Source organism: Lycium barbarum, chromosome 2 (assembly GCF_019175385.1).
Source record: "Lycium barbarum isolate Lr01 chromosome 2, ASM1917538v2, whole genome shotgun sequence".
NCBI lineage: Eukaryota > Viridiplantae > Streptophyta > Magnoliopsida > Solanales > Solanaceae > Lycium > Lycium barbarum.
Genome location: NC_083338.1, coordinates 29,267,175 through 29,292,569, shown reverse-complemented (window position 1 = coordinate 29,292,569; position 25,395 = coordinate 29,267,175).

Below are 25,395 nucleotides of genomic sequence, written 5' to 3'. Positions count from 1 at the left end.
TAATGTTTAGGAGGATGACTTATAATATTTTTTTAGGGTTTCCTTAAAGTTATTAAGTTGTTTGTAAATTAATATAAAACAATTGATGACTGGCTAATAAAAGGTCTTAAGGGAATTTACTGGTGTTTGTTTATACAGGGAATGGAAACCTGTGGGACTATATTATTCAATAATCTCATTACTAAAGCAACGAGATCCTTGAAGTAATACTTTTTAATGTTTGGTCTCTTGATTAAGTTTTTTTCCTTTTTTTTTTTTTTTTTTTTTTTTGGGTATCCATTTAAAGTATTACATATATGTTCATTTGAGTTTCTCCGTGGACGCCATAAAAAGAAAAGTGTTCTATCCAACGTTTTAAGCCCATAATGATATGATTTTAAATTAATTTTGTCATGGATTAGAATTGGACTCATTACTGTTTACTTTAGGTCATAAAGTAATTTTGTCCTGGGCTAATTAACGTATTTTGATCATTAAATCAACATCAGCCATTTATTGTTGGGAAAAGGTGCAAATATACCCCTCAACTTTGCGATTTAGAGCAGATATGCCCCTCGTTACAAAAATAGTGCATATATACCCCTGCCGTTACAAAAATGGTGCAAATATACCCCTGCAGTTACAAAATGGTACAAATATACCCTTTTCACTAACGGAATTTTTTTTAAAAATCATTTAATTTATTTTTTAATTAAAAAAAAAGTTTACCTATATTTTATTTAGTAGACATAATTTTCTAAAGCCACATGGTAATTTTTTTTCTGGTGTGTCGGGTCTGGTAAGTTTCAAAAAATATCCCCGTGACTTTAAAAAAAAAAATTAAAGTCATTTATTTTTTGATTTTAATTTGACTTTTTTTTTTTTTGGTACCATTAGAATACTTTCTTATCCTACATGTGCTTTGAGATCGTACTCGATTAAATAAATATAGTTGCATGAAGTAGCATAAGTGCTAACCTGATTTTAAAAATAAATAAATAAATAAAAAATAAGCTAAAACGTTAGGTTATTTCGAACGTCAAGCATCTGTAGATCTACTAGTGATGAGGTATACATAGGTGGAAATAGACTACGTTAGGTTATTAGGAATTTTTTATTTTCTGTGATTTTATTGAGATGTCATACCGTATAGCCATCCTTTTAGTCTATTTCCACCTATGTATACCTCATCACTAGTAGATCTACAGATGCTTGACGTTCGAAATAACCTAACGTTTTAGCTTTTTTTATTTTTTTTAATTTTTAAAATCAGGTTAGCACTTATGCTGCTTCATGCAACTATATTTATTTAATCGAGTACAATCTCAAAGCACATGTAGGATAAGAAAGTATTCTAATGGTACCAAAAAAAAAAATAAGAAAAAAAAAGAAGTCAAATTAAAGTAAAAAAATAAATGACTTTAAATTATTATTTTTAAAGTCACGGAGATATTTTTTGAAACTCACCAGACCCGACACACCAGGAAAAAAAATTACCATGTGGTTTTAGAAAATTATGTCTACTAAAGAAAATATAGGTAGACTTTTTTTTTAATTAAAAAAAAATTAAATGATTTTTTAAAAAATTCCGTTAGTGAAAAGGGTATATTTGCACCATTTTGTAACTGCAGGGGTATATTTGCACCATTTTTGTAACGGCAGAGGTATATATGCACCACTTTTATAACGAGGGGCATATCTGCTCTAAATCTCAAAGTTGAGGGGTATATTTGCACCTTTTCCCTTTATTGTTTATCATATGTGTGTGATTATGTTTTTATATAGTTTGTTAGTCGCCAAAGTGGCCACACTAGAATATTCAAGGTACACACATACTGATACGAATTGGGATAATTCGAGTAGAAATTAAAGAGAAAATAAAGCTAGCTAAAAAGAAAAGAAGTAATAAGCTAAGATTCTCATTCATAATCAGCAAAATGGAGAAAGGGAATACATATACAGCCCTGAAAGGACTAAGAGCCTGTTTGGATGGGCTTATGCCTATAAGCTGTTTGCAACTTATAAGCTAAAAAAAATAAGTCGGGGTAGTCTAACTTATTCTTTTTGGCTTATAGGCTGTTTTCAGCTTATAAGCTGCTTTAGATAAGCTAAGTCAAATGGGCCCAATTATTTTTTTGAGCTTATTTTAAGCACAAAATAACTTTAAGCTGGCCAGCCAAACACTCAAAAAAACTGAAAACAGCTTATAAGCAACTTATAAGTCAATCCAAACGGGCTCTAACGACCGAAAGGAAAAATTAGAAATATAAAAAGGTTAATTGGAAATTAACCCAACCCTTCATATTTTAAATGAAGGACTAAACTTTAAACCATAAATGAATATAAATAACTGGACCCCGCATGTAACTAACTCTCATCATTTCCCTTTGTACTCATCTGCAAGCTGAAAGTATTACTCCCATAACATAATATTTCCAAAACACATTAGTACCCCTCTGTTAAATTGTTTCTTGTCCTCGAGGAACAAATAAAGGAAACCTTAACTTCAAAGCATGAAAATCTTCCCAAGTTGCCTGATCATCCGATAATTGATCCCAAACAATCAACACCTGAGGTACTGCCTTATTCCCCCTTTGAATCATTCTTCTATCCACGACTCTAATAGGAGTGAGACAGTAAGGACTAGACGGGTTAACAATAGGAGGGTGAGAAATTTGATTGGGAATAGCATGACAAGGTTTTAATAAGGAAACATGAAAGGTGGGATGCAAGGGTAACTCTAGTGGAAGGGATGGCTTATAAGCAACATTACCAACTTTCTAGAGAATCATATAAGGATCATAATATTTAGAAGACAAGTTGTTGAAATAATGGTTAGACATAGTGACTTGTCTATGAGGTTGAAGTTTCAAAAACACCCAATCACCTTCTTAAAATTGTCTATCAGACCTCCTCTTATTAGCTTGAGCAATCATTCTTTGTTGAGCTCTATTAAGACGGAATTTAAGCAACTGATACTTAAACTTTGTATTCACTATGCCCCTATCTATCTCAGGAAATTCAGAGTCACCAGCAATGTATGGAAGATATAAACGGGAGGTTGACCATACAAGGCCTTACAAAGGGTGAGTTGGATGGAAGAATGAAAAGAAGTATTATACCACCATTTAGCAGAAGGAAGGAATTGAGTCCAATCAACTGGTAAATCAGAGCAATAGCATCTAAGATATGTTTCAAGACACCTATGTACCACCTCAGTTTGGCCATCTGACTTGGGGTGGTAAGCAATAGATGTGTTCAATGTAACACCTTGAATAGAGAATGTTCTTGCCATCACTTACTAGTGAAAATTGGATCCCTATCACAGACTATGTCCTCAGGCATCCCATGAAGTTTAAAAATATGATGCATAAAGAATTTAGCAATATCAGCAGCTGAATAAGGGTGTGACCGTGCAAAGAAATGGGCATATTTAGTCAACCTATCAACCACCACCCATATCACAGATTTTCCCTTAGACTTTGGCAAACCCTCAATGAAATCCATGCCGGTACTTCCCCAAGCCACAGCTGGAACCTTCAAAGGTTGAAGAAGACCAGGGTAAGCAGCTGAGTCACTTTTACTTCTCTAACAAATAGCACAATTCTTCACATATGTCATGACTTCAGACTTCATTCCTTTCTAATAAAAAAGTGATGATAACCTTCCACAGGTATGATCCATGCCTGAATGACCACCAAAAAGTGAATCATGCCAGAGTTGTAGCAGTTCTCTTCTAAGATTAATATCAGGACCAATAACAAACTTGCCATGCCTTTTTAACTGGCCATTCACAAAATTGTACCCTTTATCTGTATCTTCCTGAGCTTCCAACTGTTTAATAAGCTCAAGCAGCTTGTCATCCAATGCCCAACTATCCATAATAGCTTGAAGCAAATCAGTTCTCATAGTAGAAAGGGACAATGCCGCCAATTACATAGCTGGAAGTCTAGCTAGAGCATCAGCAGTCTTATTCACTTTACCCTTCTTGTACTCAATCTCAAAATCATATTGTATCAATTTGGTGATCCACTTAAGCTGAGATCCAGTATGCAATGTTTGTGCAAGCAAAAATTTGAGGGCTTGTTAGTCACCTCTGACAGTGAAATGAGCCTCCATTAAATACTGACCCCATTTTGTGATAGCCAATACCAGAGCCTACAGTTCTTTGTCATAGACAGATAATACTAGGTTCTTGCCTCCCAATCCCTTACTCAAATAAGAAATAGGTCTTCCATGTTGCATCAACACAACACCTATGCCAAACTCACATGCATATGTTTCAACCACAAAAGGTTAAGTGAAGTCTGGCAAAGCCAATACTGGGGCAGTGGTCAAGGTATCCTTTAAACTCTGCTAAGCATCAATTGCTTGAGCTATCCACTTAAAACTGTCTTTTTTTTATCAAGTATGTAAGAGGTCTACTGATTTTACCATATCCTTTTATAAATTTTCAATAGTATACTGCTAGTCCAAGGAACCCCCTAAGTTGCTTAATATTCTTAGGTAAGGGCCAATCATTAACAACTTGGACTTTTTGAGGATCAGTTTCCACCCCCTGGGCTGATATGAAGTGACCAAGGTACTCTATCTTAGAAGCAACAAAAATACATTTAGACCTCTTCACAAACAGATGATGTTGGGTAAGAAGATCAAATGTAATTATAAGATGATCTTAGTATTCCTCTAAATTCCTACTGAAAATCGGGATATCATCAAAGAATACCATTAGAATTTCCTCAAATGGCTTTGGAAAATACGATTAATTAACCCTTGAAAACTAGAAGGGGCATTAGTTATCCCAAATGACATAACTAGATATTCATAGTGTCAAGAATGGGTTCTAAATACAGTTTTATGCACATCAGTTGGGGCCATTCTTATTTAATGATAACCTAATCTAAGATCCAGTTTGGAATACATTTGAGACCCTCCCAACTCACCTAACAATTCTTCAATAAGTGGAATAGGAAACTTCTCCTTAATGGTTATTTGATTCAAGGTCTTGTAATTAACGCACATCCTTCATGTTCCATCCTTCTTGCATACAGGCACTACTGGTGAGGAAAAAAGGCTACAACTTTTCTGAATGAGGCCTTGGTTTAGCAATTCTTGAACCATTTTGATAAGCTTAAGTGTATTCGTGTTTTGATGATTGTCAAATTGATTCAGAACCAGATAGAGACCTGGTCTGTAATCTGCTCTCTGTGCATCTTGCATGATAAGCAGAGACAACTATAAAGTCGAGCTTCTCATTGCAAACAAGTATAACAGTTGAGTTGGCCCATGCTTTAGGTCAAATTTTGAATGAGTGGTCCCTATCCATCCCACATGCTTCCCACTATATATACAACATGTTGCAACATATTGGGTATCGCTCTAAAAACCTAGTCTAAATTAGGCAAAATCTGTCGTCATAAGATTTCAAGTGATCACAAGAACAAGTCACTTGCAAAACTGAATAGCCAGATCCAGATACAGATTTAGTCTAAGTTCTTTATGTTATTGTAAGTCTTTGTTCTGTTCTGCTAAAATTATAAACCTATTTTTCCCAAAAAGGAAGTTATTGTAGGTATTTCAAATTCTTAGTAGTTGTTAGGCAGTCTACCTTTCAATCTATTAAGTGGTACGCTTGGCTAGTGTTAGTGTAAGGTGTATTAGTTGGGGTCCGGCTAAGACGTAGTCAACCTTAGTTTCCTTGGCAAAGTTAGTCAAGTGGAGGTATTTGCAATCAGAGTATTGCAAAGTTTAAGGGACTATGGGAGTTAGTTCCTAGGTTGCTACTATTGTAAGGGTTGAGGGATTATGGGAGTTAGTTCCTAGCTTACTTGAAATAGAAAAGCCGGCAAGGCCAATTTACTTGAAATAAAAATTAGGCAATGCCATACAAACATACACAACTCAAAGCCAATATACCATGGGTATACACACCCATGGAGATACTAAAATAGCCCAAAAATGAAAGCTTTCACCCTCTTGTTCCTGATGCTGCACAAGATCCAAGGGGTTTCTAGGAACCCCCGGCATGTTAGACACCAGGGAAGGCTTAAGCTTAATCCTTGAGTGCTACTAAGCATCTCCATTTATGTGTTAAGTTTATGGTATATAAGAGAGATAGTATTAACTATTTGTATGCAAAGCTTACAATAAAAACTAGCTATACCACACACATAATATACAACCAGTCGGAGGCATTACAAAATTTAATAGTCTAACACCTTTAAAAAGACAATCAGGCCCAAGTTAAATATTAGTGAGCAAGAACCTTAAGCCCAAGTAGTATCACTTATCAGAAATACACAGATCGGGCTAGCCATGAATTACACTTAGTTATTAGAGAAGGCCTAAGAAACTAGCCCTAAACCCCCAAATTAGTACAATATTAATTAATGCCAACAGGCTTATAGTAATGATATACATCATATATACTGGATATACCAGTCTCTATACACTTATGAGTTGTATAGAGTTTGAGTAGACCTTGTATATCTAGGTATATCCCTTCATCAATTTGAGAAAAACAAAAAATCATACAGAGCAGATGGTAAAAGGATGATAGACCTTCAAATATAGAGGTTTCAACCAAGCAAAGTCCAACAGAATCAAGGAAGGGAGGGATAAGCAAAGCAAATGTCAAGAAAATATGTAATTACAAATATTCCCCCTATCTTTTTACTCCAAGGATGCCACAGGATGTAACTTTAGCAGTTTAGAACAAAAGAGATTAGGCTGAATTTTGACTAGAAAAATCAAAGCTCCATCGCTCTTATTCCTCACTCTGGGTAAGTCACACCCATGATTACTCAACATCAAGTGACAGCCTCTTGCTAATTTATTCTTTCAATCCCATGATCACACACTCACTATCCACTTTTTGCAAACAGTTCTTTTAATCAGACACATACAGAGGGAAACAAGTGCATAGAGTTGCAAGACAAGGGCAGAAACAAGAAGGGCAGCAGGTTTTAAAGCCATTTTGAACCAAGAAGCATATGGTATTGCTATAGCTATTGTAATTTACGACATGCCCTACACATGACTGTTTCATAAGAAAACTTATAAACAAGTTCAGAAGGATCAACATCTCCTTCTTTCATCATATTTCACACACGATTCTTAACAATTATCATGAGCCTCACAGACCATGAGTGCAAGTTTTAAGAAAAATAAAAGAAAGAATACTAAACATGGATCCCAACACTTAAACACATTCTAGGACCTTGAAACCAATTAATCAATCCTGATGGCATAAGCCTCATAATTATCCAAGGGGAGCACGTAAAGATCTTGGTCACCACATACAAGTCAATTTAGTCTTTAGAGGTGCAATCTAAGTCTAAACAAAACCCCAAAGGGATTCATGTACCATTTTAGCTTTGAAGTTCATTAGGAGTGGTGTGCAGGCAGTTTCAGATCAAGCAAAGTAATAGACAAACACCATTTTTAACTTAAGCAAAAGACTCCTAATTCCATACAAAGCACAAAGATTAAAAAAAGTTGTTCTTCACCGTGATCTAGCTTAAGCAAAATCAAACATGATATCTCAAGGTACCAGATTTAGTAGAAGTTATCATGAGATAGGAGTAATAAATTTAAACATGGTCTAACTCAACAGGATCAAGCAAAAGTTTCTTATACTTAATATTATTGCAGTGTTGCCCATCAAACATAAGACACTAGATCAAAAAGGACCAAAACTAGCTTAGGCAAGTTATAGCAAAACAATCAAGCTAAAACTTAATCTTACCAATTATATTCAAGCCAACAAATCTAACAATCATTTAAATAATTCCCAACAAGATAACAGTACACACATTATTTAACTAACACAACACCTGTTGAACATAAGTAAAGTTAGACATGAAGTAAATAAAGAAGAAGGGCATATTTGACCACACATGTCAGACTTAAAGAGTTTATACTTTAACTAAATCAAAGAAAACTACAACAACACATGACATGGCTAATTAAACATAAGCACCATTTCTTTGCTACATTAGGACTAACTAAAGAATCCTACTATTATCAAAAGCAGGTTGGATCAGACTAACAAATGAGGCATGGCAATACAGGTTCACACAAGTATTTTATAAGGATAGGTGTGAATCAATTTTCAGACAAAACAATAGGACATCTGGTAAGTTCATCCTATCAAATTAAGTTAGCTTTTATCATTAGCATAATCACAGGCCATACATGTCCATATTTAAAGATCAAATAGTGACAAAATGACTCGTAGTGCTCAGATTTGAAACACGTAACTAATTATTAGTTCAACATCTAGTTGACGAAGAAATTCTAATCCAGAGAAAACAAAAGGGAGCAATAAAATGTCCTAGACAAGAATAGGAATCAAAACAAGTTTTCACTTAGTCACTTAGGGTGTCTAAATTCTTTAACGTTATTTTTTTTAACTAGAATATTAACACAGTCCATAAGCTAAAACAAACCCTAACAAGACTTTGTGAACAGATTTGGCAAGCCATGGGTTAAAGCTAAGACCATGAACAAGTTAACTACTAACTAGATCACTTTGAAGTATAACTATAGCCAAACATTAGCATCAGTGAACTATTTTACTACTGATATTAACTTATATATTAACTTTATATAGAATCACATGGATATGATTAATCCTTAGTTAGGGTGAACAAGGTATTTTTCAGAAATTCACATAAAATGAAGACTAATCACAAGGTAAGTGTTTGATATCTAGACGGATTAACTACTGTTTTAAACAAGTTTTAACATATTAACCTTCAAGTAATCATGAATTAACCAGTGAAATTCATGAAGAAACTCAACTCATGTATATAAAACAAGCACTGACTAGGACCAAGCCATACACAAAGGGGTTTAAAGCATAACATCAACAATTTTGACCAACATAAAACAACCCCTAATTACTATAAATTCAAGCACATAAATGTTATTTTCACTAACATAGCCAGCTACTAAGTTAACAAATACCATTGACTAGACAAAATTAATATTCAACTAATTACCTAATTTAAACTAGACAAAATCAACTTAGCAAACATAATTAACTACATTAGACTAAAATCAACACTAAACTAACAAAGCCTAAAAATGCAATAAAAATAAAAGAGATAAGGAATTACCTTTTTAATGTGCAGCCAAGAAGAGATTTGGATTTGGAAGGACTCTTACTCTTCAAAAAATCCCAATGCGTAGCCAAGAAGAGATTTGGAGGTGCTTTGATGGAGAGAGGGTGAAGCATTAATTGCTTTACCCGAGATGGTTGAGTGTACACTGCGTAAAGTAAAAGCATATTGTTACCTTTGACATAAACGACGATGACAAGGGGAGAGAGAGAGAGGCGAGAAGGTAGCGGTGGCTAGGGTTTCCTTGAAGGAAACCCTTCTCCTCTCTTAAGGGGTGTTTGGTACGCATAAGGGGTATTACCCCTTCTTTAAATTGTCATTGGGTCGGGTCTGGTCCAAGTCCGGTCTAGATAAAAAAAAACGAGTAACGGCAGCCCATTATATCCACGGTATACACGATGTATACATATAAATTTGTATACACGCGTATACATGGAAGAGCAAAAAAAAATGACTCTTTAAAAGATAGCAAAAAAATTTGAAAGTGCCTATTGATTAAACCTTTCAATTATGACCAAATTTGTCAATACTTACTTACTTAATTAATTAGAGACACGGCCAATTGCATAAAAGGCTCTTAATTGCAAACATAGCCTTAATTGGCTTAATTTAAAGGCCAGACTATTTTACTTATTGTCTTGTTTAGTCCAACTAGCCATCTTAGGGTAACATTTGAAAAAATGACCTTAATTACTTAGACCAATGATTTTGGCCTTTCATATAAGGTCACCATTAAACTAAATAATAATTAAAAAGGTTAATCTTACAATAATGACCTCAATTAAGGAAATTGATTATCAATTGGGCCATAATTGGGCTATTAATTGATTATTTCAATTATAGTCATTTAATGGGTAATTTACATAATAAACCACAATAAAATACTTAATTAATTATGAGAAATTCTAATAAATTGATTAAAAAGAATTGAGGGATAAAATGATTAATTTATTTAACTAACCAGATTCCTTGCATTAAACAGAGTAAAATACTTGGCAAATTGACATTTTAACAATGTAGACAATTAAGTGAATAATCATGGTGTAATGACCCATTTGGTTGTTATAGTGTTTTGACCCATTTAACCTTGTTGACCCTTTACTAGAGCTGTTAGTGTGATCTATGACTTAATGAAGTCACTACGTTAGTTCCCGCAAGGTTAGAGTGTAAATTGAGTCATTGATGGAGAAACTAGTTAAGTTAACAAGTTAGAGTTGACCAAGGTCAACGCTAGGTTAGAATGACCCCGTGTCAATATTTTTTAAGTTCCAACATGTTAATATGATGATTTTGAACTTGTCCACAAGTTTTGGTGAGGTTCCGAAGAGTTCCAGATGGGTTTGGGTTTGGTCGCGCTCGTATTCGATATTTTCACCGTAGTTCTGTGGATAGAAACGGCTCCAAATTGACCAAACAATGTTTTTTTGTGTGAGGTTTGAACCATTAGATCCGTATTGTTAATTACAAAGCTATAGCAAAAAGAATCGTCGTGTTTCGCCTCCGGATGAGGGAGTTATGCCCTTTTTCATTCGGGTTGTCCCAGCAGGTCCGCTGCAGTGACCAACTGGCGGCCACAGTGACCGACGGGGGCAGAAAAGCCCTATTTTTATACTCCAGCTCCTACCCATTACCTGCAAAACCCCAAAGTCAGTTTTCAAGAGAGAAAGAGGCAAACTTCATTCCATTCTTTGGTGAAAGCATCTTGGAGGGTAAGTCCCCACCTTTATTTGTTCCTTTTCCTTTCTTCTTCAAGTTCCATGATTATTTTAAGGTCCATCAATGGTGGGTGAAAATCCTAGAACCCTAGAATTAGTAAACCCTTAAATAATTGGTGGGTTGTTGATTAATCATCTAGGAGTATAGATTATCATTTTCTAGGAAGGGAATTTGATTTCTTATAGTTGAAATTGCATGTTGAGACTTAGAGTTCTAATAAAAATGAAAACTTTGTCCTAAAATCTGTTTAAAGGGTAAAACTGATTAGAAATCCCATGAATTGAAGGTTAATGATTTTAGAGATAGAAGTTATGATAAATTCACCATTAAAGGATGGTTTCATCCATTGAAAGGATAGAAGTAAGTGGGTTTTCTTCCCTAAATTGTTGTTCTTGTTTAAATACATGGTTTGTTGCTTATTTAGCATCATATTGTTAGACTTTGACAATTATAAGGCGCTTCAGAAATAGAAGACTCGTGAGGAGTAGTTCGTGGCTCTTGTTTTGCATTCGAGGTAGGTTACAACTTATTTTAGTTAGACTTTGATTAGCGAAACGTATGTATTGTGTAGAATTGACGGGAGGAAGCATGATTAGGTCTTCGGACATAGTGTTTTTGTTGGATATTAGTTAGGTTTGTATGACTTCTGATTTTGTAGGCTTGTCACCATTACGTTATGTACTAAAGTATGAGGTGTAGTTGTATTCATACTGTGGTCATTCGGGATGGATTTCTATTAGGCTGATTGTTGTTGATGGTGGCTTGTTGCCCTTTTATTGTGATTAGACTTATTGCCTAAATTGTCGTGTTGTACTCAATTCTCTCTATTGTGACACGTATCATCAGAGAAAGGAAAAATATCGAGTTTTGACCTGAATTGTGATTTATATATTTATGAGAGTACGTAGATGAACATTTGATGTATTATTTACTGTTGATGGTAATGTATAGAAAAATGGAGCAACTTGGTGATACAAGACTTAGTTGTGAGGCGTACTTGTTATATGTGGAAGTAAAGAGGGATGTCGACTCTTATGTTAGTTGTGACAGGTTGTATGATTCATTTCATGGTTGAGTTGATCTAAGTCTTGATATGACTTATGGCTTTATGACTTGTACCTTCATCATTAGTTTATTCGCATTGATTTACCATGTGTACACTCATTTATGCATTTATACACTCATACATGATGGAAATAGTTCGGTAACGATTCATGACAGACTTGTGGCATGATGCCTTATTTTTGACATTGATATTGCTAATCGTTCATAGTCCATACATACTAATGAACTGGAATACGTGGATACATATATTGTGATGTGAAATTAGCGAAGAAGTTAATATAATCTTCTTGTTGAACTTGTGATACTATTTAATGCTAGTTGTGAGCTCGTGGTCCGAGGTTCGTTCCGAAAACGAGTGATACATGATGTGGATCCACGTCCAAGGTTCTTTCCAGAGAGGAGGATTTATGGCTCGGGTCTGATGAGTATCCGGAACAAGTGGTACATGGACACCATGAGTCCCCTGCAGGTCATGACTTCTGGGCAATGACACCAGTGAGCATGTGTGTACACTGTGTATTCGGCCAATGCATTGCATGCACTTCATCATATTTTGCATTGCACATCATTACATTTTATTCTGCATTATGATATGCTCGTTTGGTTCTAATTTTGGTATGGATGTTGAATGCCTATTGGGATATAAATGTGACTATTGACTGAATTAAATTGTGGATTAGTGACTCTACCTAGGGTCGGAACTTAGACTTGTGATTATCAGGTGAGATTATTGAGACTTGACAGACTTGGGGTTTAGAAGCTTCATCTTAGGCTGTGACTCTATTATGGGATATTCTGTGACATGGATTTGAGTATTAAGTGTCTATCTGTTTATCTTGTTGATTTTATACTTATATGCGTGAACTAATCTTAGTCAGCTTATGATGCTTACCGGTACATAGTAGTTGTACTGATGCTACTTTGCTGCACCCTTTTTGAGCGCAGATTGTGTTCCAGAGATTTCATCCAGACTACATCTCTAGCTTGAAGCTAATTAGCTAGAACGGATCCGAGGGTGAGCTTTTATCCATGCCATGCCACCTAAAGATCTCTTTCTTTCAGATGTCTACTTTCATTCCAGACATTATTTGTTATTATATTTGAGATATACTTCATTCTTTAGATATTATTGGTTAGAGTCCTTTTACGATGACTTTCAGATTCCGGGGATGTAATAGTAGACTTCCACACTTGTATCGTTTATTATTTATGAGTTGGTAGACTATTTATTCATTCACATGTTCATTTATTGTTTAAGTATAATTGATTAAAGAAGTTAAAATTGGCTAGTGATTAAAGGGTTAACAGGTAAGGGTTCGCATACTAGTGATAATAAAGTAGGTACCCGCACGATCGGTAATTTGGGTCGTGACACATGGTAAATTATTTTCTCTCTTGGTTAATTTCAGCAAAAGTATTATAATTATGAAAATACTTAAATTAATTTATAATATTATAGAAATTATTTTATCAAACAAGATTGGTAAAATATTATCTAAATAATTTTATAAAATTATTTTGACTTTTGAAAAAAAAAACATATTTCACTCTGTTTAATATTCAAGGACTCTGGGTAATTAAAACAAATTATGGGAGGTAAAAAATTAGGTGTCAACTAGGGGATAAAGTGGGATCTGGTTCTCAGGGGGAACATTGTCTATGAGTTTGTCATCTCAAAATGGCAAATTTGATAAGCTTAAGTGCATTCGTGATTTGATGATTGTCAAACTGATTCAGAACCAGATAGAGACCTGGTCTGTGATCTGCTCTCTCTACATCTTGCATGGTAAGTAGAGACAGCTGTAAAGCCGAGCTACACACTGCACACAAGTACAACAGTTGAACTGGCCCATGCTTTAGGTCAAATTTTGAATAAGTGGTCACCAGTCATCCCACGTGCTTCCCACTATATATACAACATGTTGCAACATATAAGGTATCACTCGAAAAACCTAATCTAAATTGGGCAAAAGTTGTTGTCACAAGATTTCAAGTGATCACAAGAACAAGTCACTTGTAAAACTGAAGAACCAGATCCCGATACAGATTTAGTCTAAGTTCTTTATGTTATTGTAAGTCTTTGTTCTGTTGTGCTAAAATTGTAAACCTACCTTCCAAAAAAGGAAGCTGTTGTAGGTATTTCAAATTCTTAGTAGTTGTTAGGCAGTTTACCTTTCAATCTATTAAGTGGTATCTTTGGCTAGTGTTAGTTTAAGATGTATTAGTTGGGGTTCGACTAAGATGTAGTTAACCTTAGTTTCCTTGGCTAGAGTTATTAAAGTGGAGGTATTTGCAATCAGAGTATTGCAATGGGTGAGGAACTATGGGAGTTAGTTCCTAGGTTGCTACTATTGTAATGGTTGAGGGATTATGGGAGTTAGTCCTTAGCTTACAATAGTTTGTAATCTGAAGTTGCTCGGTTAGTGAAGTGAAATCCTACCGGGGTAGGTCGTGATTTTTAATCCCTTGAGCAAGGAGTTTTCCATGCTAAAATATCGCCTTCTGTACTTACTGCATTGCGAAAGAGAGCTGGTAAACAACCAGGTCCTTGCATATTGTGTTTGGTGGACGCATAGCCTGTATCACATTTGTTCAACAATATATTTTTGCTTAGGAGAGTACCTATAGGGTTTGTTGTTGACTACCTTATGACCTTCAACCAAGGGAATATGGTGATCAAAAGCTCTTCTGGAAGGGGACAACTCATTTGGTTCTTTCAAACACATCAACATGATCTGATAATAATTTGGTAATGTCTGGCGGTGTTTTAAGTTGATTGCCTTCATTGCTGCTCTCCTCACCTTCTCTTGGTACCACCTTAATCATGAACATTTGAGTTGATCCCCCCTTGAACTGTTTTGAAGATTCAGAAATCATCAGCTACAATTGTGGTTTAATCCTTTGTAAAGAGAAAAACTGGCCTTAGTATTCAAATTTCATTGTCAATTCTCTTAAATTGAAAGTTATATCCCCCGGTTCACTTAGCCATTGATACACCAATACTATATCACAAGTACCCAGTGGTAACACTAACATATCAACCTTGAACACAACCATATGTAACACCCACTCCAAAACCCCTTACACATACCAGAAATGGGAATAACATTTCCATCTACTAGTTTAGCATCTAGCAGACTACAAGAATCCAATGTCCAACCCATCCTTTTTGCTAATGCAATATCTAATCTAAGAAATTGTGAGTGGATCCTGTATCAATCAACATATTGAGTGACCTCTTATGACAATAGCCAGTCAACCTCAATGTTCTATAGCCCTTAAGGCCAGTTACCGCATGGATTGAGATTTCACTAGTCTGTACCACTTCCTCCACATTCATTATTTCTTCCTCAACTGCTAATTCTATCTCTTCCTTCCCTTCCAACTGTAAAAGGTATAATTGGGCCTTAGCTTTATAAACATGGCCTGGAAGGAATTTCTCATCACATAAATAACGCAATTGTCATGACCCAACCGATGAGTCGTGACGAGTGTCTAACCTCTAGTGACCAAACACCCCTACACTCATATCTGAACATCAAGGGCCTATGAGTGACTTAAATTGATCTCATACTGCCACATGAAGGGGAAACATCACGAACTCTGTACCTTGACATACATACAAGCTGAAAGAACAGTACAAGCCAACTAGGCTGCTACATATATTGTACACAAAAGAATAGGAGCCGACAAGGCTACACCATCTGACATACACATACATCTGTCTATAGACCTTTACTGGAATATCAAACCGTAGGAAGGACGGGACAGGGCCCCGTCATACCCATATGTATATATATCTCAAAATAATGGCATACCAAAATAGATTGCTGCTCCGGATCGAATGGAGCGCACTGACCACTACTGGATATAGAGGTCCTACGGAGCTGGATCACCTGTCTGTCGACCTGACCTGCAGGCATGAACACAGCCCCCCAAGCAATAGGGGAATCAGTACGGATAATGTACTGACTATGTAAGGCATAAGAGCAACATAATTATAAGCATGAGAATCATGAACAACATCTGGAACTCAAAGCCAAACTGACTGTCTGCATAGATTTGTTTGAACAAGTATCTGTATAACTGACAATGCCTCTGTGGGCGCATAATCGGCATGCTCTCAATGATAATCATGCTCATGTATATAAATATAGGTCATAGTGCCGAGGAACGTACGACCCGATCCATAGATAAAGTGTCGAGGAACGTACGACCCGATCCATATATAATAGTGCCGAGGAACATACGGCTCGATCCATATATCCTCATCATCATCACTATGCACCAGCTGATCAGGTGGTAGTGCGTATATAATGCCTATCGCTCTTTCCCATACCCCATGTACATAAAATATATGCGTATATAATGCCTTTTGGTCACGGGTCAATATGCATATATATATGAATGAATATAACGCATGAATAAACTGTATACATAGAACTGGATCCTTGAACAGAAGGAACAATCATGAGTGGAGTACAGGAACATCAAAGACTGAAATACTCCTAATGCTTCTAAGAGTAGAGTAATATGGAAGCTCACTTACTCGTTTGTTGGTTCATATCATAAGATCATGCCAAAAGAAATAAAGGATAGTCTTAACATACCTTAACGTCTCCTTAATCGTTTAACGTTCTCCTTCCACGTTCACAAGATCTACATTTAAAAAGGATTATACTAAGGTTAAGTCTTAAAGACATTCTTAAGTCCAACTAGAATAATTCATGAGCTAGAGAAAATTGGGCAACATTTTCTCTATTTTATTGACTTCCATCATATTGCAAAACAACTCCCAACAACTATAATAACATCCACAATATCATAACCAAGTAGTCACATTTCATTAAGTTCCACAATTCATTCTCACATTCAACTTATATCGATAACTTCACACCAACCATTTACACAATCGTACACAACACTTTATTGTCATTGTTATTACCCTTCATAACGAGATTATAATCATAACATTCTAACAGTGATAACTCAAGGTAAGTTGCTACTCAAAATTTCATGAATTCTACATTTGAACTTCATCTTCTACTATCTTCCCTCATCTAAGTTATCCAACAACCAAACATTCTTAAAAACATGAAATAATCATGGAAACTAACCTTTTATATCATATGAATGAGCTTTGGATCAAGTTACCAAATTGTATGAAACCCTAGCTTCGATACCGAAGAAAATCTTCAGTTCTATAAACCCTTTTGAGCCTTCCAACACTTGGACCCTTTGATTATTGCTATTTGATCCTTGATTTCTCTTGCGTTTGGTCCAATATATGTATGAGAAGGTTATAGAGCTTTTAAGAGTTGAGGAAATGTTGGAAATGAGAAAATAGAACAAGGGTTATCTATTTATACGAAAATAGAAAAAGCTGCCTGTCTTGGTTATACGAACACTTATACGGTCCGTATAAGTGACCGTATAATCCCACCATGGAAACACCCTTCTCTACCATGGTTATACAGACCATTTATATGGGCCGTATAACTTTATACGGTCCGTGTAAGTCGTCGTATAACCCATAGTTTTTCAAAGACTTCTCTCATCGATTCGTTCAACCTGCAATCCTTATGGAACCTTCTTGACACTTATAAAACATTTAATTAACCATATAAGGGACCTCATATCTCTTCCCCAAGGTGATTCTAGGTAATTCATAGCTCAAATGATACAAAATTCCCAAAACATGGCTCAACCTTAACTTTCTTCGATGACTTACTTCCCCAGCCTCAAATGCCTTTGGAGTCTTAATTAGAATCATCAAACATCATTCTTCACCTTAAAAGGGCTTCATGTTCACTTTAGGTTTACATTTGCATGTTCATAATGCGAGCGACACGAAATTCCAAGGTGCAACATTCTCCCCTCCCCCAAGGAACATTCGTCCTCGAATGTTAAGGCTCTTGGGAATTCTATGAAAATTTTGCCAGAGTTTCCCTTGTAATATGGCACTACCATCCTGTCATAGCAACCCTAAATATATCTCCTCATAGGGCTACAACAACAACAACAACCATAGCCACACACGACCAAGAAAGCATCAAAGAAAGCATTATATACCTGGAGAAAATGGTGTCTCTGCTCGAGTCTCCTCTGGAGGTGGAAATAAATGTGGGTACTTGAGCTTCATGTATTTTTTCGCTTCCCACATCATTTTCTCTCTATTATTATTATTTCTCCACAAGACTTTAACTGAAGCTACATCCTTGGCTCTGAGTCTCCAAACATGCCTATCTAGAATAGCAATAGGAACTTCTTCGTAGGACAGTTACTCGGTGACTTGAACATCATCTACAGGTACAATTGTGGAAGGATCACCAATGCACTTATGAAGCATTGACATATGAAAAATCGGATGCACAGACTCCAGCGCGGAAGGTAGCTCTAACTCATATATGCCACCTTACCTATTGTACGAACAATTCTGTATGGTCCGATGTATCGAGGGATCAACTTACCTTTCTTGCCAAAACTCATCACTCCTTTCATAGGTGAAACCTTCAGGAAAACCCAATCGCCTACTTTAAATTCCAACTTGCGTCGTCGATTATCTGCATAGGATTTCTGTTAACTCTGAGCCGCTAGCTATCTTTCCTGAATTACTTTTACTTTGCCAACTGCTTGCTGTATCAAATCCGGGCCAATTAACTGGTTTTTTCCAACATCAAACCATCCTATAGGGTGTCTACATCTTCGCCCATACAAAGCCTCATAAGGAGCCATCTGGACACTAGAATGATAACTGTTATTTAGGCAAACTCAATAAGAGGTAAATGATCATCCCAACTGCCTTGAAAATCAAGTACACAAGCTCTCAACATATCTTCAAGTGTCTGTATAGTACGCTCCGCTTGTCCATCTGTCTACGGGTGAAATGCAGTACTAAAACTCACCTGAGTCCCCAATCCTTGTTGAAAAGATCTCCAGAAATTAGCTGTGAACTGTGCATCTCTATCTTAAATAATAGCTATAGGGACACCGTGAAGTCGTAAAATCTCCTTAAGATAATGCTTCGCATAATCTTCAACTGAATAAGTAGTTCTGACCGGTAGTAAGTCTATCAACTATGACCCATATAGAATCATACTTCCGCTGAGTACGGGGCAACCCTGTAATGAAATTCATAATAATTACCTCATATTTCCATGTCGGGATCTCCATAGCCTGTAATAAACCTCCAGGCTTCTGATGCTCTATTTTAACTTGTTGATAATTCGAACACTGAACAACAAATTTCGCTATATCTCTCTTCATGCCACCCTACCAATATACTTTCTTGAGATCATGATACATCTTGGTTGTGCCCGGGGGCTTCCACAATAACCTGCTGACGGAGGCCTGCAATATTAGGAACACACAGTCTACCTCGATATCAGAGTACTCCATCTCCTGTAATAACGAAGGATGTCTTTTCTTTCTTAGGAGCTATATCCCAATAATCGATTAGAACATGATCCTCGTACTGACACTCCTTTATCTCTGCCACCAAAGATGACATCGTTGTATCCTAAACTGTAACCCCTATATCACCTGAGTTTATCAGCCGAACTCCAAGTCTAGCTAATTGGTGAACTTCACGGACTATCTCTCTTTTCTCTGGCTGCACATCGGTTAGACTACCCATGGATTTATGACTAAGAGCATCGGCTACTACATTAGCCTTTCCAGGATGGTACAGAATGTTAACATCATAATCCTTTAGTAACTTTAGCCATCCCCTCTGACGTGAATTCAAGTCCTTCTCCTTAAAGATATACTGGAGGCTCTTATGATCAGTATAGATATCAACATGGGCATCGTATAAGTAATGTCTCCATAATTTCAAAGCATGGATCCTGCAGCTAACTCAAGATCATGAATTGAATAATTCTTCTCGTGCTTCTTCAACTGCTTAGATGCATAAGCAACAACCTTACCGTGCTGCATCAAAACACATCCTAAACCAATACCCAAAGCATCACAATATATCACATAACCATCTATTCCTTCTGGAAGAGTCAAAATGGGTGTTGAGGTCAACTTGTCCTTCAACATCTAAAAAATCCGCTCACATGCATCTGTCCACTAGAACTTAACTGATTTTTGAGTCAGCTTGGTCAACGGGGTTGAAAGAGAAGCAAACCCTTCTACAAACCTTCTGTAATAACCAGCCAAACCCAAGAAACTATGTATCTCCGTTAGTGTCGTGGGCCTTGGCCAATTCTTTACAGCTTTAATATTTTGAGTATCCACTCTAATGCCTTCATCTGAAATCATGTGGCCAAGAAAAGCCACAGAGTTCAACCAGAACTCACACTTGGAGAATTTGACATACAACTCTCTGTCTCGAAGGACTCTAAGAACTTCTCGTAAATGTTTTAGATGCTCCGTATCTGACGGCGAATAAACTAGTGTATCATCTATAAACACGATCACGAACAGGTCTAGGAAGGGCCTGAATACACGATTCATCAAGTCCATGAACACAGTTGGAGCATTGGTTAACCCGAATGACATAACACGGAACTCATAGTTCCCATTTCTAGTCCAGAATGCCGTCTTCGGAATGTCTTCCTCTTTCACCCTAACCTGATGATACCCCGATCTCAAGTCTATTTTTGAGAAATATCTGGCCCCTCATAGCTGATCAAACAAGTCATCAATTCTCGGAAGCGGATACTTATTCTTCACAGTCACTTTATTCAATTGCCTATAGTCAATACACATTCGCAAGGACATATCCTTATTTCTTACAAATAATATCGGTGTTCTCCACAGCGATGTACTGGGCCTAATAAAACCCTTGTCAAGTAAATCCCTCAATTGCTCCTTTAATTCTTTCAACTCCGCAGGTGCCATTCTATAAGGAGGAATAGATATTGGCTAAGTATCTGGCAATAAATCGATAGTGAAATCAATCTCTCGCTCTGGCGGAATGCCTAGAAGCTCATCTAGAAACACCTCTGGGAACTCATTAACCACAGGGACAGACTGAAGGGTCGGTGACTCTGCTTGTACGTCCTAAACCTGAACCAAATGATAAATGTACCCCTTTCTAACCATTTTCCTCGCCTTAAGGTAGGAAATAAACTTACCCTTCGGCGAAGCAGCATTGCCCTTCCACTCAAGGACTGGCTCGCCCGTAAACTGGAATCGGACTACCTTCGTTCTGCAATCAACATTAGCATAACAGGATGCCAACCAATCCATACCCATGATCACATCGAAATCAATCATGTCTAACTCAATCAAATCTGCTAAGGTACGGTGATTACAAACTATCACTACACAGCCTCGATATATCCGCTTAGCTATGACTGGATCACCAACTGGTGTCGACACCTCAAACGGTTTAATCGATTCAGGCTCTATTCCAAACTTGCTGGCGACAAATGGAATAACATATGATAAAGTGGAACCTGGGTCAATCAGTGCATACACATCATAGGAGGAGACTGATAAAATACCTGTGACGACATAAGGAGATGACTCATGATCCTGCCTACCAGCTAGTGCATATACGCGGTGCTGAGGACCTTTTATATCATAGGAATGAGCTTTGGATCAAGTTACCAACTTGTATGAAACCCTAGCTTCGATACCGAAGAAAATCTTGAGTTTTATAAACCCTATTGAGACCTCCCAACACTTGGATCCTTTGATTCTTGCTATTTGATCCTTGATTTCTCTTGAGTTTGGTCCAATATATGTATAAGAAGGTTCTAGAGCTTTTAAGACTTGGGGAAATATTGGAAATAAGAAAATAGAACAAGGGTCATCTATTTATACAAAAAAGGAAAAAGTTTCCCGTCTTGGTTATACAGACACTTATACGGTATGTATAACATTATACGGTCCGTATAAGTAACCGTATAATCCCACCCTGGAAACACTCTTCTCTTCCATGGCTATACGGACTATTTATACGGGCCGTATAACTTTATACGGTCTGTATAAGTGGTCGTATAACCCACAGTTTTCCGAAGACTTCTCTCGTCGATTCATTCAAACTCCAATCCTTATGGAACCTTCTTGACACTTATAAAACACTTTATTAACCATCTAAGGGACCTTATATCTCTTCCCCATGGTGATTTTAGGTAATTCATAGCTCAAATGATATGAAATTCCCAAAACATGGCTCAACCCTAACTTTCTCCGATGACTTACTTCCTCAGCCTCAAATGCCCTTGGAATCTTAATTATCATCAAACATCTTTATTCACCTTACAAGGGCTTCGTGTCCACTTCAGGTTTACATTGGAAAGTTCATAATGCGAGCGACACAAAATTCCAAGGTGTAACAGCAATCCCTTATCCCTTTTATCACTGAGTTCAGTTGGACTCAGCCTCCTTCTTCTAGTTGGATTGGCAGGAACAATGGTGTTAGTTTAAGGTTTTGGTAGGTGAGTATTTATGGTATTTTTTGGTTTATATTGGCTATAGGACGAGGTAGGGATTTGAGTTATGATATAAGTTGTGTTGGAATAAACAGGGCTCTTTATGGCCTTTGCTTTCTTACTGAAATTTGATTCTTGAATTCTAGCAATATGATATGCTTGTGGAAGGGAATATGGTCTATGTGGTCGTACAATATCTCCTAATCGAGGCTTGATACCCTCCAAAAATACACTAATAGAATGATTAGGGTCTAAGTTCAACCTTATCATTGCCTATCACGGTTTTCTTGGAATTCAATAACAGTACCAGTTTGTTTAATCCTTAGCAATTCACCCATAGGGTCATCATATTCTGCACCAAATCTATCAGACAAAGCCATAACATATTCCTCCTAACTTGGAGGAAGGAGGTGCAATCTGCTACGCATGTAAGCTTGATGCCATTGAATAGCTAAGTCATCAAAGTGAATGGATGCTACAGACACTTCTTGGTGGGGTTGCACCTCATCTAATGGCAAAAACTACTCTACCTTATACCACCAATCCTGAAAACCCTTCTCATTAAATCTAGAAAATTCAATTTTTAAGTACCTGGTTAGAGAATGGGATCCCACTACTGATGAATTCATTTGTTGAGGATAGGGGTTAGGCATGTAAATATTTGGGGATTGTGCAGGGAATTGATTGTAGGGGTATTATGGAATTAAGGTAGGATAATGAAATTGACAAGTGGTAAATGGCATAGAGGTCAGAATTTGATGTGGTATTGGGTTGCTCAGGGGAATAGGAGTCGAATTTAGCTGAGTGATGTTCTAGGTTGAAGCAAAATAGGGTGGAATACTGGTATTAGTGGGTTGAATTGGGGTTTTAAATGGTGGTTTAGGTGTAGTAGTTTTAGGTATATTAGGAGCTGGAGGAGTTTTACCTTTACTTTCTGATGAAGATCCACCGGAGATCTGGATTCCTCTTCCAAACTCAGGACTCATAGTAGGTGAATACAACTCGAGTCCATCTTCCTCATGGACCACCGGAAACTTCTCCCTTATCGTTCTCCGACCACCATCGATGGACTCACGAAGTTCCCAATAGGATCACCCATGTACCGTTTCCATCTGATTTTGTCTTTCTGTAAACGTTGCCACCACTGCAGCAATTTTGCCCAACTGAGCTAAAACTTCATAAATGTGAGACGACATTGATGAGCTTAATCCACAGTGCGAGGATCAAGCCCTAATACCACTGATACGAATTGGGATAATTCAAGTAGAAATTAAAGGGAAAATAAAGCTAGCTACAAAGAAAAGAAGTAATAAGCTAAGATTCTCATTCATAATCAGCAAAATGGAGAAAGGAAATACATATACAGTCCTAAAAGGACTAAGGACTAAAAGGAAAAATCGAAAATATAAAAGGTTAATCTGCAATTAACATAACTCTAGACATTTTAAATGAAGGACTAAACTTTAAAACATAAATGAATATAACAACTGGGCCCGCGTGTAACTAACTCTCATCATTCCCCATTGTACTCTTCTGCAAGCTGAAAGTACTGCTCCTCATAGCATAATATTTCAAAAACACATCACATACATAATATTTTATGCATGTATCATGTTATATAGTTTGTTAGTCATTAGAGTGGCCAAATTAGAATGTTTAAATTGTTCACATGCATAAAAGTTTATTATATTAATTTATGTGTGCATTTATGGTAATATAGTTTGTTAGTCACCAAAGTGGCCGAACTAGTATGTTTAAGAAAAATATGGAAAAAAATTGTCGTTTATCCATTAAACTAATGAAATGCCTATTATTGAAAATAAATAGATAATTGACTTTCACTATTGCTAGAACTTAACGATTTACTCAAAGGTGAATCAATTATTCTATGAGTAGTTAACATAATGAGATAAATTAGTAATTTTTTAATCAAATGTGTATTGTATATCCAAAGATGTCGTATATGTTTGATTGAAAATATTTAATTGCCTATTAAAGTTGAAAATGACATTTAAATGATGATAGTATGTCGTAGTATCACCCAAACGAGAATTACGATATACTTTAATTGTTTTGCTGAATCCACATTATTTTCTAATTTGGGAGCATGTATATCTATTTTGCAGCTATTCCTCTTCATTCGCTTACTTCATCTGTTACTGTGTTCAACAGATTGAACTTCTCTGAGTGGCATGAATAAGTTCAGTTCCTCGTAGGTGTGATAGATCTTGACTTGACTCTGCTAAAAGAAAAACCTGCGGCTATTACTGATACGAGCAGTAAGGATGAGAAATCTTTCCATAAAGCATGGGAACGCTCTAACATATTGAGCCTTATGTTTATGCAAATGACTATTGCCAACAACATTAATAGTACTATTCCACATACAGAAAGTGCCAGGGAATACCTGAAGTTTGTGGAAGAACGTTTTCGTTCTGCTGATAAGTCTCTCGCCAGTACACTAATGGTTGAACTCATAACCATGAAGTTTTATGGGTCGCGTACTATGCAAAATCATATCATCGAGATGACTATCATTGTAGCAAGAATCCGGACCTTGGTGATGAAAGTGGATGACTCCTTCTTGGTTCAGTTTATTCTGAACCTTATTGACTCCTGAGTATGGACCATTCCAAATTAACTATAACACTATTAAGGATAAGTGGGATATCAGTGAATTGTCCAGTATGCTTACTCAGGAGGAATCAAGACTTAAGAAACAAGGAAGTCATTCTATTAACTCCATGGGTCAAAAAGCTGGTAAAGGACTTAAAATGAAGGCCAACAAGTTCAAGAATAATAAAGCACCTGCTAAAGTTCAACAAGATGCTCATAAAAAACTCAAGGCAGATGTGTGTCGTTTCTGTATAAAGGAAGGGCATTATCAGAAAGATTGCCAGAAACGTAAAGCTTGGTTCGAAAACAAAGGTACTTTTAGTGCTTTTGTATGTTTCGAGTCAAATTTAGTAGAAGTTCCTAATAATACTTGGTGGCTTGATTTTGGTGCAACTATTCATGTATCTACTATGTTGCAGGGATTTCTTACGATCCAAACTACAAATCCAAGTAAGGATTTCTTGTTCATGGGAAATCGTATGAAGGCTCTAATTGAAGGCATA